The sequence below is a fragment of the Neofelis nebulosa genome, chromosome 7, assembly GCF_028018385.1.
Source record: "Neofelis nebulosa isolate mNeoNeb1 chromosome 7, mNeoNeb1.pri, whole genome shotgun sequence".
Lineage (NCBI taxonomy): Eukaryota > Metazoa > Chordata > Mammalia > Carnivora > Felidae > Neofelis > Neofelis nebulosa.
The window spans coordinates 7992233-8006899 of NC_080788.1; the positions used below are offsets into that span (position 1 = coordinate 7992233).

At 48.3% G+C, this 14667-nt stretch overlaps 1 protein-coding gene across 4 annotated transcripts in view; it reads left to right on the plus strand.

The window, feature by feature from the left end:
• The window catches only part of NTRK3 (neurotrophic receptor tyrosine kinase 3), a 386931-nt gene that overhangs the window by 284937 nt on the left and 87327 nt on the right, over window positions 1-14667 (plus strand). The window lies entirely within an intron of this gene.

Here is a 14667-nt window from a genome sequence, read left to right on the forward strand (position 1 = left end):
TCAAGCCCCTGAGACCCTCGCCTCCTTGGTGTCTGGGACACTACTCTGTTTGCTGAGCAGCCGAGGCTTATCGAGATCGTTTCTTCAGAGCTGATGTGTAACAGGTTTGGGGAGTAGAACCGAGGGACCCTCGCACCAGTAAGTGGATAGGATTTTCCCTCACATGGAGCCGGTTTGTACCTTCCCTGGGTCTTGAGGACGTGACCTTGCCAGAGGAGGACCGGGCTCTGGGCTTACAGGCTAGTCTGCTTATCCTTCAGGGACACCCTATCCACACACCCGCACGCACACCCTCAGGTGGGCCGGACTGTCCCATGGGGCTCTTGTGGGCTGCGGGAAGTGGGAGGCAGTCATGGGGGTCCTGCCGAGAGTAGAATGCATAAGTGAGCTGGGCACGGCTGTGTGCCCTGGGCTCCTGGCCTTGACCCAGCTGGAAGGAGTTGCCATGCCTTCTGTAACTTACAACATCTTCCACCTAGGAGGAGGGACTCTGTATGCAGGACATCTGGGGCAAGAGTGGAAGACAGGGACTGAGGAAAGGTTCCTGGGTGGGATTGGACCTTTCACTGGGCCTCAGCAGGCTCTGTTGGATCTCGCCTCCTTAGCAGGTAACAGTGAGACAGGTAGAGCAAGGTGGGTGAGCTCAAGGCGGAGGTCCAACAGGGACCTCCTGACCCTCATTGATTTAATCCGTTTAAATTGAGTTTGAGCTCCCCCCAGCCTGACCCCAAATGGAAGTTCCTCTCCTCTAGAAAGGCCTGGGGAGGGCATTGCCCCAGTTCTGCATTCCCTTGTCCTCGGTGGTCCCAGGTCTGGAACTGGGATCGCCGAGGGGTAGGGCTATGGGGAAAACTTCCATTTTTAGCAAGAGAGATCTGACCTTTGCTTTGGTCTAATTCATGGAGCCTTGGATGCTTGGGAGAGGAGGTGATGGATGGAAATGGCCCCTGAGAAGAGGAGGGGACCAGCACACAGCTCAGAGGGAGGGGTGCCACCCGCCTGTGAAGGGAGGGCTGTTCCAGCACAGCAGGAGGCAAGAGGAAAGATGAGGGATTAGAGGTTTGGGGGCAGCAAAGGGCAGCAGGGCTGGTCTGGTGGCTTCTATTTTGCCTATGAGGTGCAAGGCCAGGCCTTGTGCTGGGAGTGAGATCTGAGGAGAGCTGAAAAGTCTAAAGAGCCAGGGAGAGCAACGTTTAGTGCCCAGGACTCTGTTTTCCTGCTGGGCCCTGAAGTCCCAGACGTTTACTCTGGTGTTAGAGCCTCCTGGGCAGTTAGAGCTGGCGCAGGGCAGACCCGGAGAGCACCGCTCAGCCCAGAAGGATGCTGCCTTGGACAGGCTTCGTGCGGGGAGGCTCCGGGGACAAGCAAGGCCTTCCGGGTTTGGAATCTTCCCCACGGGATTTCACGGTGGTTTTCCTGAACCTCAGCGTACGTTTCGGTCCCGTGGTTCAGGTCCACAGCTGACGCAGACCGTGAAGCCAGCGTGTTTGCCGGGTGCTAGACGGATCTTTGTTCTGGAAGGGGTGTTTGAGGAGCAACGGTTCTGAACCCTACTCTCTGGAGCCTGGAGAGCAGGAAACTCCTCGCTGTGTCTTTCAAGACAGTGGTGAAAACGGGGGTAGGGCCCTCCAGGGACATGCTCTGGAGAGGCCCGGAGCCTTTCACAAGGGCTACATGGCCAGATCCTGGAACTGGCTGCCAAGCGCCAAAGAATGGGCCCACCTGTGGGACATTAACAACAACCGTATGTCCCTTATGCAGACCCGCTCAAAGCCAGGCACATTTTACCCTGGAAGAAGCGGACGCTCAGAAAGTAACCAGCCCTGGTTTTCACAGCTGGTGACCAGCAGAACCAGGGCTGACAGGAGGCCTCCTGGACTTCGCAGTGTGCTCCACAGAGCAGCCTGTCTGTTGCTTCTGGAAGGCCGCAGTCCTGGGGAGCTGCACAGCCACCCCTCCCGAGGTGAACCAGTCTTTCAGGGCTCTCCAAGGCTAGATGCCATCCTCCCTAAGCTCCTCCTGGCACCTCTCAAACACGGTGATTTTAAAGACTCCCCAGAAAAGAATATCTGGGGAGTTTTTTCTTTATCCCATTCTAGCATTTTGTGACCCCGGGCACCCGAAAGCGTGGTTGGTCTTAGGTCTAAGATGAATGATCTGGCTTGCAGTTGGCAAGATTCCCAGGCAGACGATGGTGGCATCTTTGATGTTGGGGGAGGGCTTACTGGGTGAGACACCCCATTCTCAGGATGGTGGGTGAGGCTGCCCACGTCCGGGCAAGTGTGGGCAGCTTTGGGCAGGAAGGTGGTGGAAGGAAGGAAGATCCTTGCCTGACCCTTCCCGTCCGTATTCGAACTTTCTTGTCCCACTCAAAAGACGTCCCGGTGTGTCGAAACTCAGCCACATGCTCCTTACCCGGGAAAAGAACCGACTCGAAGCGCGTGTAATGCGGAAGCCAAGAATCTGGCCTCTGGGCTGCCCTGGCTCTTCCCTCTTGTGTGGGAATTCCTTCCGCCAAGCTTGCAGCAGCCACGTCCTCACCGCCACCTCTCAGCCACAGGTGTGACCTCAGCACAGGCGGGACTGTGCCGGGATGCTTCTCCTGCCCGGGCCCGGTTTCCACAGGCCGAGCCCAGGCACGAGCAGAGACTCCCGTGTCTCTGACACAGTAGTGAAGGGGCAAGAGGGGCTTTGATGGCACGGAGGCTGGACAAGAGCAGGTGGATCAATGCAGCCATGCCGGACGTGGATCAGGCAGGGGGCCTTCATTCTTCGGGGTGCAGGGAGCCTGAGCTCCGGGTAGACTCCTGCATTGCTGCTGCAGTGGTTCTGGAAGGGAGAGAGAAATGAGGGGAGGAGGAGGGAGGCGCTGGGGGGGGTAGTGATGGAGGCTGCTCTGGGGAGGACAGGAATGGAGAGCAACTCTGGCGTGTGACAGTGGAGAAGGTGACGGGGCAGCAAGGAGCAAAGGAGGGCCGGGGAGCCTGGTTTGCAACCAGATTGTCCACGGGGCCTGGGGCTCCCCCCCCGCCACCCTTCAGTGGGGCCGATGTAGGCAAAGCCCACGTTTGCCTTGAGGCTCCAGCTCTGCCCTTTGCTGTTAGAAATCCTGTGACCACACCCCCCTTCCCACCTTCCGCAAAACCTCAGCCTGGACCTGACACCGCTCTCAGAGCTAAGTGACACTCCTGGTTCAACCCTACTCGAACCCCAAAGTGAGTTGAAGGAGATGAGCTTGCTGGCAAGAGATAAAGGTCCCCTGTCTGCTTTTTTGGGAGGTGGTTCAAAAATTCCATCAGGATTCTGCGATCCATTTAGGTAGGATGTTAATCCCTATTCTTCCTTTTCGGTGGGTGGCTCATCAAGGAACCCAGGGGGGTCCCCTTGGAATTAAAGCTCTGCTTGCTCAGGGAGATTTCTGCATGGGGGATGAGGTCGGTGGCCTCTCTGTACTTTCGTCCCCGTCCATCAGGACACTTCCCCTCCATCACCAGATATCTGGGTGTAGACCTCTGAAGGCTAAGTCGTCTTTCCGCACCGTTCTGGGCTCGAGGTGGATGGCAGTGTGTGGCTCGAGTGTTCTGTGTGCCCCCGGGCGGGGGACGGTGAGAGCTGGGGAGGAGGAGGAGGTATCGGGACCGGCCTCGGATAAGGCCCGCGGGCTGCCCTAAACAAGGAACAGGCAGGCGGGAGGGTCTCTGAGGATCCCACATCCCGCAGGGACGTACAGGATGCTGCTGGCTTGGATTCTGTGCCAAAGGCCTCCAGCCCAAGGCACGGCTCGGTCCATGCGGGTGCACTCTGAGAAGGAATTTGGAACTATTTGGGGGAGAGGGGAGAGGGGAGAGGCAGGATTACCCAGTTCCCAGAGAACAGCCAGAGCCGCAGAGAGGTCCTGGCCGAGGGCCTCGGTGACACTTCTCAAGCCTAGCAGACAGGAGACACGCGAGCTTTCTGCACATGACCAACGCCACCCTGAGCGGCTCAGGGTCATGGTTTTTTCTCCATGACCCTCTCTGCAAACAGAGGCCTCTCTGAAGTAGAGGAATTTAACTTGGACTTGGCTGAGAGCGGAGAGAGGGGTACCCGGCGTAGCAGGAATGGAGCGTGGCTCTTCTGGGAGGCAGAGAGGCTGAGCACGTCTCCCCACGCCCCTGTCAGAGCAGTGTCAAGCGATAATCAGGGTTTCGAGTGATGGTCGACACTCCCCACTCAGCAGTGGAAAGGGTTTGAAGACCAAGGAGCGAGCCAGCCCAAGGTGTGAATGAGTTCCGGGGTGGCGCTCTCTCGTTTTGGCCTCGTCACAGTTCAGGGGGCAGGGCGTCCTGTCAGCTCAGATACTCCCCCTACCCCACCTGCCCTGGCCAAGCCTGACTTTGGTGAGTAACGCCTGAGGCCTTGGTGGCCAGTAGTGACACCCAGGCTGCCTTCGTGGCTCTCTTCCCTCCTCAGTTTCTGCCGCCCGCGAGCTGTTGCCACGGCAGCGGCGTGAAACTGGGTTCCCCCTTTGTGGGCCTCAGTGGAGCTATTGGCCTGTCTCCCTTAAAAAGACACAGGCTTCCCTCCTTTGTCCCCACGTTCGTCCTGCAGTGAGAAGGGCAGGGACCTTTCTTTCCCCAGAAAGGTGATTTCCTTGCTGTCAAATGTGGCCGGGTGACACTTCTTTTATAGAGCTCTGAAATGCCACCTCCTTTTACTCTGAAGCTGACGCCAGTTTTGGTCTGTTTTGGTCCTTGGGTCATTGTTTTGAAATTGCGACACCGTGTTCTTTACTCTGCAAGGCTTGCGACAGCCTTTGGCCAAAGGTCATGCTATCCTGACTCCCAAATGGACTTCTCAGGGGAAAGAGAGGGTGTGGGGCTGCGGGAAGGGGTCACAGGTGCTCTAAAGGGAAGGAGGTGCGTCTGTAGTCTGTGATGTGGCTCTCTAATTGGCTGAACAGGCCTCGGGTAATATTTACTTCACACAGCCAAGGTTCTTGGGGGTATCGGGAACACATGCCATGGAAAGTCCTTGAGTTTGAAGTTGAGAAGGTTTAGATCCCTAACACAGGAGACCTCCGGACCTACAAGACTTCTCTCATTCCTAGTCTTTATCAGCATGGGCTGGACAGGCTGTCCCCAAGATCTGCCCTCCTGCTGCCAAAGTCAAGAAGGGGCAAGTCCTAAAGTCTGTGTCCCCTGGGCCATCCAATGTGAGTGTTCCTCCCAGGCCCTCCTTCAGACAGTCTCAGGGAGAAAGAAAATTCCAGAATGCAGGCTAGTTGCTGAGTCCAGCCTGTCTATTCTATATACACTGGAGTGTTAGCCTTCTCTTGCTATTAGTTCTGAGAGAAAACTCACATAACAGCCTGAGGGGAAATCTCACAGCAATTTTTGTCATGAGCCACAGTCTCTACAAGCTCAGTCTGGCCAAGAGGTCACATCCAGGATCCGTGACTCTGGCAGCTCTTATCTGAGGGCCACAGCTTTGGACTGAAGCCTTTCACTTCAGAGGGAGCCAGATGCCGAGCGGGCCAGTGAGAACCTCAGTCCGTTCTTTCCCACAGTCAGTGGGAGCAGAGAAGGCATCACAAATATAGAATAGATTCTGAGAATGTCCTTCTTGGGAGAATTTAAATTCTGAGTCCATGTTTGAATGACTCATGGAATCCTTCCATCTTTATGGCTGTCGGTTTGGCATTTTTGCTACCATAACAGGCAATTGCCACTAGTTACCTCTGTTACCAAAGGGCCAATATCGTCATGAAGAAGACCAGAATAACCCACTGTGTATTTTCAGGATGGCGTTTTTGGCCATCTTAGTTGCTTCAGAGGGTCAATCCCTTGACCAACTATTGTCTCATGTGAATTGATCGGGTTTTTTTGGGCAAAACTTCAGTTTCTGCAATATGACTCTCTCTCAATTTGAGTCCTCAGTGTTCAGAGAAACCTTTTCCTCTTACTCCAGTTATTAGGTAAACGATGTAACAAACAATGTCGTCAGGATCAAGTGCTCTCCTTTCCATTGGCTGCAACAATGCTTTCCTAAGAGCCCATCAAATAACTTTGGAGAATGTTACACGGTATAGCCAATCTCTTACAGATTCACAGTACACATTAGGATATAAAAGGCTCTGAGAAGTCCTCCTTTAAATAAACCTTTTTGTCCTACCCCTTTCCCAATCTAATTGGACATAGACTTCTCTTAATACCTACCAATAGATTGACACACACACACTTTAGGTAACACCGAGTTATGGTGTGGTCACAGCTTTTTTTTTTTTTTTTTTTTTTAAAGAAGAATGAAGTAGGATGTTAACCACTGACCTTATATCACGATGAACGACCACACCCCAATACCTTTGCCCAGCTATGGCATCCGTCCCTACTTCTGCCCTCTGCCCTGTATAGAGGCAACAATGAATCTGGGAACTGTTGGATAGGTGCTCTTGTGAAGCAGGAAACCTTCACTGTGGTATCTCAGAAGAAAATGGTAAGTCATTTCACATAAGCGTTTAAGACTTCAGCACTAGCCCTGGCTGCACTCCCCGGCTGGTGGAGGTGACATCATCTAGGGGTAGTACACAGAATTGAAGATGTAAATGACTTGGGGTAAGTTACATTTCCGTGTTCCGCATTTCTCTCTCAACTTGCTAATCCTCAGATAAAAGACTCTACTAGACGGGTGCCCCAAATGCCATATCCCCGTGAATTGCTATTGTCTCCTGGTGGGGGACATCTTGTGGTTCTTGGGGTCACCTCCCTCTGCTGAATGTCTTGGTGTATCACATGTGAAGAATACCTCTGCCCCCCCCACCCCCCGCCACCGCCGAAAGGCTGGGGGGCTTGAAAGCAAGGGGAGGGAAGTAGAGAGAGAAATGGCTGCCCGTTTGCCTGAGGGTTGGTGGATTTCTTTGGATGAGGAAGGAAGCAGATGCTTGGGGGTTAATAGACCCTCTCTGTCACAGTTGGACGGGGCCAAGCGGGAGTTCTCGGCAAGATTTTCCGACTTTGATCTCAAGAAGGCAGCTCTGCCTAACAAATAGTCTGAAATGTCAAAGAATAAATGTTAAAGCTTGAGGGGTCGTTCTCTGGGGAGTTGCCTGGGCTGGCTGGGGAGGGAGGGGAGGAGGGAGAGAGGGACACAGCAGAATCCTTCACATAAAGATTCCGACTTGGTTTTGTGATATTTAAGAAAAAAGAAAACTCTGAATTATTTATAGCACAGAAGATGGAAGGAGGCTGTAGAGAAGTGGCCAGGCTTAAGACGGTGGTTCATGTTCCATTATTTATCTGCCCCAGCCTTGAACTGGCAAAACCTGCCTCGTTAGTGACGTGCCACTGACCTCTCCTTGAGTTACTTATTATTAGTATTACTCGTATTACTATTACTATTATTATATTAATTTAAAAAATTCAAGTCCTTTGACATGGGAGTTGGGGGGAGGCAATTTCTAGGAACAGTTGTTGCAAAAAGCAGGAGTTCTCTCTTCCTCTTGAGGGGTCTCCAACATGTCCTTCACCACCTCTTTCCACACCCACCAACGTGCATAGTGCTCCTGGGTGGATGTGAAGCATCTTGGTTTGGGCCTGGCTTCCAGTTGGCCATGTTGCTATTATTTCATCATGGCGGATATATCTCCTGATAACGTTCCGTTTGCGAAATGGAGGCAATGATCGTATGCCTTTTCTGGGTATGCTGGGGAAGTGAATGATGCCCTGTGTTCAGAACATCTCAGTGCCTGGGTAGGGGTGGAGGGCAGAGAAAATAGCATCAATGTTATGTGAGGGGGGTAAAAAGGAATTAAAAGAAATTTAAAAAGGGAAAATCAGAAGTGATAGAGGGATTAGTGTTAAAGCTGGAAAGAATGAAGTCTTTTCATCTGCTTATTTTGGACAGTGATGTTGTTTAGGTGTTTAAAAAAGTGCTTCTGGTTGCTAATCACATCCTGATTCTATAGCGTGGGTAATTGAAATCCACTGATAATCTCAGAATTGCAGTTAAATTAAAAATGACAAGCTTCAGATGCTCTGCCTTCTCCCTCCACAAATAATACAAATGTGCTCTCGGTCCCTGTGCCTCCCAATTGTTCTGCACACCCTGGACATTCTCAGAGACGCGAACACATGGAACGAGTTTTTGACAGGTTGGGGATGTTGAGGTGAAGCTAGTCCAAGTACAAATTGATCATAGGTAAGCCTCCAAGCATCACTGTGTTTACTATGTATTACTTTTATTGAAAATACTAATACTCCTGCTGTTTTCTCTAGACTTGTCTTTTCCCCACCTAGAAGAACCCAGAGAACATTTTGCAGCTAAAATGTCACAGTGACACTCCTGTTATAAAACTCTGAAAATGTACTTATTTTTATACTCGGTAACGTACTCTACCTCTCAGAAAGATCTTCCAAATATTTTTCCTCCACTGCCTGCTTTCGGTGATGTAGAAGTGTGACCAGCATTGTTGCTGTCGGGCAGTGGTTCCCAGACCCCTTGGGCTTGGGACCCCTTTACAGTCTTAAAAATTATGAGGACCTTAAAGAGCTTTTGCATGTGGGTTAAACCCATCTCTGTTTATTGCAGTGGAAACCTTAACTGAGCAAGATCTTAAAAACACAAGCACACGCACACATCCCACTTAGCCATCAGGTGATGTCATCACGTAGCAGGAAGCCACTGGAAAAACGCCACATATACCTGTAAGAAAATGAGAGGGGAAAAAATGCATAGACCATCTCAGTAGACCTTAGTAGACCTTAGGCTTTAGATCTTCCTAGGAAAATAGTTTTAACACATGGCTCTCCTGATAAGGTCTTGGGGCTACCAGGAGTCTCTGGACCACATTTTGAGAGCTGCTGCTGTAGGGAAACTGAGGCCCAAGCAGCTTCTCAAATCTAGTCTGGGTCCTTTTGTTGTCAGTGAATGATACCAGTCAGGTGCTTTGCTCCAAGTGTGGGGCTACAGTGAGAACCCCATTTCTTCATGCAGATACCACTGATGATGCAGATACTCAGTTGCTAGGAATACGGGAAATACACGGGAAGGAATTCATCTTTTCTGAAGAAAACTGAGAGACAGATGTTTGCTTGCTCTGGAGAAGGAGCATGGGCTTGCTGTAGCAGTAAGCATGATTGGCTGATTGAAGACACTCATCACGAATAGGGTTTTAAAATCCTGATGGTAAAAGAGGGTGGAATGAATGGCATGGGATGAAGGAAATTTACAATCAGCACCTTGTAGGTCAGAAGCCCAAACGTGTGTATTCTAGCCCTCCAAGGGCATCACATTTGGATTTGTCTAAGGAACGTGTGGGGCTCAGCAGTGTTCTACCAGGACCCATAGGAGTGTCTGTTTTAAGTTTAGAGACCCTGCCCCCTCCCTCACACTCCTGACCTGGAAAGTTCTGGTAGAGGGAGATAGGACTGTGAAGTGCCTGACATCTTAGGGACCACTGGGTTAACTCTGTGCACATCTCAGGCAGTCCTGGGCGCGTGGCGCTGTTTTTCCCGTCTCTTGTCATTTGTACCTTCGTACCCCAGATTTGTCTTTCATACCGCAGGGACCGAGAACTGCTCTCAGCTTGTTCTGAGATGCTCTTTGACACCAGTACTGACAGTCCTCTCCAGGAGAATAGGGCCTTTCGAGAATATTTCTGACGTCATGAGCAGATGGTTCGTTGATTCGCCCTTCAAACACGTACTGGGCATCTGCTCAATGCCATGCACTCTGCCGCTGAGTGAAGGAGTCATGTTTCCTACCCTCAAGAACTTTGTAGTCTAGTGAAGTCAGTCTTTCTCAAAGACTGGTAGCGACCTGTTGCCCAGGGGACACACGTGGAGACAGTTTTGGGTGTCACAACTGAAGGCAGGCATTACTGAGAACCCCTAAAAGTTACGTGACCCAAAATGGCAGTCGTGCCAAGGTCGAGAAACCCAGTCTAGTATGAAGATAGAAGGCTACCTCTTAGTCTTGGCTAAGAAGGACCCCATACTTTTCAGGACCTTCCTACAGCTGCCACGAGTCCAAGGGCCATGGAAAGTGAGCACCTGGAGCCTGGGCCTTACTCCCCTTCAGGTGCAGTTGCCGAAACCAGAATTGCTCAACAGAACGGCTCTTAGCTCACTTCCATGCCATGTGCAGACCTCTCCATCGGTCTGTTCTCCTAAGGATGGGTTGCCCTGCAGACATAAGTACTGCCGAGCCCAAGGGTTGGCCAAGGGGGCTGGCTGCTGTTTAGGGCAGAGGGGAGTATGATTGTGGCATGGTTCAGGCTAGGTGGGGCCCTTTGGTTGTGGGAAGGAGAAGGAGAGCAGGCTGGGGGCTAAGTCTCTGGCACAACCTGTCCCAACTCACAACTCCAAGGAGCCTGAGACACCTACATTCTTACCTTGCCCTTCAAATCATTCCGAAAATACATTTAACAGGGTAGGAGGATAGGAGGTACTATATTTAACAGCATGTTGGCTTGACTTACAACTTTCAAATCTTCAGATCTGTGAGATACGCGCTTCAATAATTCTCTTGTTCCTGGTCCTGCAAATGTAAGGGGCAGGCCTGGTGCAGATAGTGAATGATTATGAAGCAATATGATGAAATTATGCATGAGATAAACATAGGGGAGGGACACTTCATTTTTCAGTGCAGCTCTTAAAAATACTGGATCTTGACATCTGTTTGCAGCTGTATAAATAGAAATGGCAGTTCAAGGAACCCCACAATTAGGGTGATGAGTTGAGACTTCCAATGTCCCATTGTTTAAAGACGTGTCTCTCTCTTCGAGCCTTGGGAAGCCTAATCCCTTTGCCCCATGGCCTTTTGGCAGCCTCAGGCTGTTGGAGGTGGGCATTCTGCCTGCTGGGCCATCTCCACGCTGGGGCAGTGCTCAGGTGGTGTCATGCCCTCGTCAGGTTGCCATGGAGACTGATCTCGAGGTCCTCACGATTAATTGGTATTTATTGGGGATCTGCAGTTTTCTAGATGCTGTGACCAGCACTGTACAGGAGAGAGAGAAAGGCCGCACCTCCCCCCCCCCCCCATTTTGCATTATTGAGAGGGTATCATTCTGTAACGGAGAGGTAAAGACCCAGGAGAAATTGAATAGGAAGGATATATTTTTTCTTCTAATAACACTGTGAGTTTTTTTTTTTCTGATTACGAAAGTAATTTATATTCACAGTAGAAAATTTGTTGAAATACAGAAAAGCACACAAACACATAAATTATCCACCATCCCATCACCCAGAGACAACACTGTTAACATTTTAGCTTTCTGCCTTCTAATCTTTTTTATGTACTTATTTAATTATTTAACGAAATCAAATCATTCTATGTGCATGTGCGTGCACATGCATTATTTGCCACTTTCTTTTTTATAAGATCGCATGTGCCATTTAAACAATATTTTGCAATATGAAAATTTTGTATAAGCCATATATTCACATGGTTCCAAACACACACACACACACACACACACACACACACACACGAAGGCACATGAATATTCATAGCAGCACTTTTAAAAATACCTAAAAGCTAGAAACAACCCAGATACCTCTGAACTGGCAGATGGATAAACAAAATGTGGCATATACATAGAATGGAATATTATGCAGTATGGAAAAGGAATAAAGTACAGGGGTACCGGGGTGGCTTATTCCGTTAGGCATCCGACTTCAGCTCAGGTCAAGATCTCACCATCTGTGGGTTTGAGCCCCGCGTCGGGCTCTGTGCTGACAGCTCAGAGCCTGGAGCCTGCTTTGGATTCTGTGTCTCCCTCTCTCCCTGCCCCTCCCCCGCTCACGCTCTGTCTCTCTTTCTCAAAAATAAATAAACATTAAAATTTTTTTTAAAAAAAGGTGCTGACACACGCTACAATATTAATAAATTTCAAATACATGATGTTAAGGGACAGAAGCCAGACTCAAAAGATCCCATTTTGAATGAGGCCATTGGTATGAAATATCCCGAAGAGGCAAAGCTTTAGAGAGAAAAAGTAGATTAGTGGTTGTGTAGGGCTGGGGTTGAGAATTGGAAGTAACTATAAATGGACCCAAGAGATCTTATTGGGGTGATGAAGATGTCCTAACGCTGGATTTTGGTGGCTGTGCCACTTGGTAGATCTACTAAAACTTGTTGAATTGTACATTAAAATGGGTGGATTTGGGGCCTCTGGCTGGCTCAGTCATGGAGTTTGTGACTCTTGATCTTGGGGTTGTAAGTTTAAACCCCACATTGGGTGTAGAGATTACTTAAAAAAATGAAATCTTTAAAAATAAAATAAAATGGGTGAATTTTGTGGGAGGTCAATAATGCCTCAATAAAGTTTACATATATAATGTAGTAAATATACATGTAAAACAAAGTATATAAGTATATAACATATAAAATAAGTGTATAAAGTATATGCAAAATAAAGTTTATATATAGATATTCTCTACCTCAATATTATTGATACATATATCAATAACATATGTATTGATATATTGATATATAATAGTATATATATTGATATGTAATATTGAGGTAGAGGATACCCCTCTCTGTATAAACTTTATTTTATATAAATATGCTACATGCATTTATTTTATATATTATATACTTTATTTTACATACATATTTACTGTATTATATATAAGGTTGAGGTACTATTTACATATCTGTTGAGGTATTAATAACATATGTATCAATATATGATTGATGAAGATATATATATATATATATATATATATATATATATATATATATCAATAATATTGAGGTAAACAATACATATATCTTGGAGCACCTGGGTGGCTCGGTCAGTTAAGTGTCCAACTTCGGCTCAGGTCATGATCTTGTGGTTCGTGAGTTCGAGCCCCACATCGGGCTCTGTGCTGACAGCTCAGAGCCTGGAGCCTGCTTCGGATTCTGTGTCTCCCTCTGTCTCTCTCTGCCCCTCTCCTGCTCTTGTCCCTGTCTCTCAAAAATGAATAAATGTTAAAAAAATTAAAAATACACGTATCTTAACAATATTGAGGCAATTAATATCTCAATAAAGTTTATATATATAAATTTTAATCTACATCTTTATGTCAACATGTATATCAGTACCTATCGCTAGCTAATGGTGAGAATTCCCCTTCCTATACCTGTCCCTCATCTGTAGACTCTTCCTATTACCACCATCACCACATAGGTAACCGCTGAGTGTCATTATCAATTATGTATGAATAACCATCTGTAAACAACTATGAAATATGTTCTTGTTCTTCCTCCATATTTGCAGTATATCATACATACCATTCTACACTTTTTGGTTTCCCCCTGCCAGTTTCTTGAAGGAAACCTTATTCTTTTTCTAGAAATAAATACTATTCCATTGTATCGGTGTATCAAATTGATTTAATTTCTTCACAGTATTTTCTCTTACAACTAACTGCGATGCCTTGAACCTAAATATAATATTAATACAGGACCAAATAATCCCAATAGGCTATTGGATCCATCTGTTTTGTATATGCAGCCCATATTGTACTGTCAGTAGTAATATATGAGAATGGGGTGCCCCACAACCTCAATAAATAGTGGGTCATAGCAGGATTTTTAATGGCTGGATAATGTTTCACTTTGTGGATATGCCATATTTATTTCATTTATCCCTGATATTTGGAAGCTAGGATTCTTCTGTTTTATTTATTCAGTTCTTAGTGAATAAGAGAGCGTGTGTTTCAGAACTTTTGGTAGCGAGGCTGAACGAGGGGAAGGGTGAAGGCAGCCCCCCCGCAGGGCACTGTGCGTCACAGCATCACTGCCTTGTGGCCCATTGCAGATACCCCTGGGTATGTAAATACCCAGCCGGTACCCAGCAAATGATCTTTCCAGACAGCTGTCTTCTTGTAACAGAGAGTTGACATAGGAAAAGCCATCTCTTTCTGAAACATGATGGCTTAAAATCCCAGGATGCAAATTTAGTGAACACAGGGGTCATTGGTCATTACCTTTTCCCAGGTGACTTCTGAGTGCTGCCCACACTCCCATCATGTTCTTCCCAAACATGCTCTTCTGGTCAGAGCCTTACCAACTTTTAGGGCTGGGGTTCTGAGCTGCACAGTTCAGAAATGTTAATGGGATTCTGAGTGAAGCTTCTAATCTCATATGTCGTACAGATGGCTAACCAAGCGTGGCACTTTGACTTTCTCAAGGTCAGGGTGAGGGTTGGGAGGCAGTACCCATGTATCCTGACCTCCTGCCCTGGCCTTTAAGCAGGAGGCCTCCTGGGAACACACTGAGTGGGACATGACAGTAGAGATTGAAAGCGGCTGTAAAAAGGCCACAGACAGTTCAGAGCGAGGCATTTCCAGCCAACCCGTTGATCTGGGCACTAGGCAGAGGAGGGGCCCAAACTGGAGAGAAGTCAACGCGTTGGAGCAAATTCAAGGAAATAGCAACAGGAAATACGGAGGGGTGGAGATTGATCATAAGATTATCCAAATCTGCAGCCTTTTTGCTCAAACGGTAGGTGTGTTTTCGCTCTTGCAGCTCTCAGTGGTGACAGCAAAGCCCATGCTGGGCTTCCAACATGCCATCTCCTCTTTTTCTAAAAGGGTCCTTCGTGTCCTTGCAGGGGTGGGCATGGGACAGAAACTGACAAGTAGGAGGAATTTGCCCTCCCTTCTTCTGAGTTCCTGGGCTCTTGTCTGCTGGAGA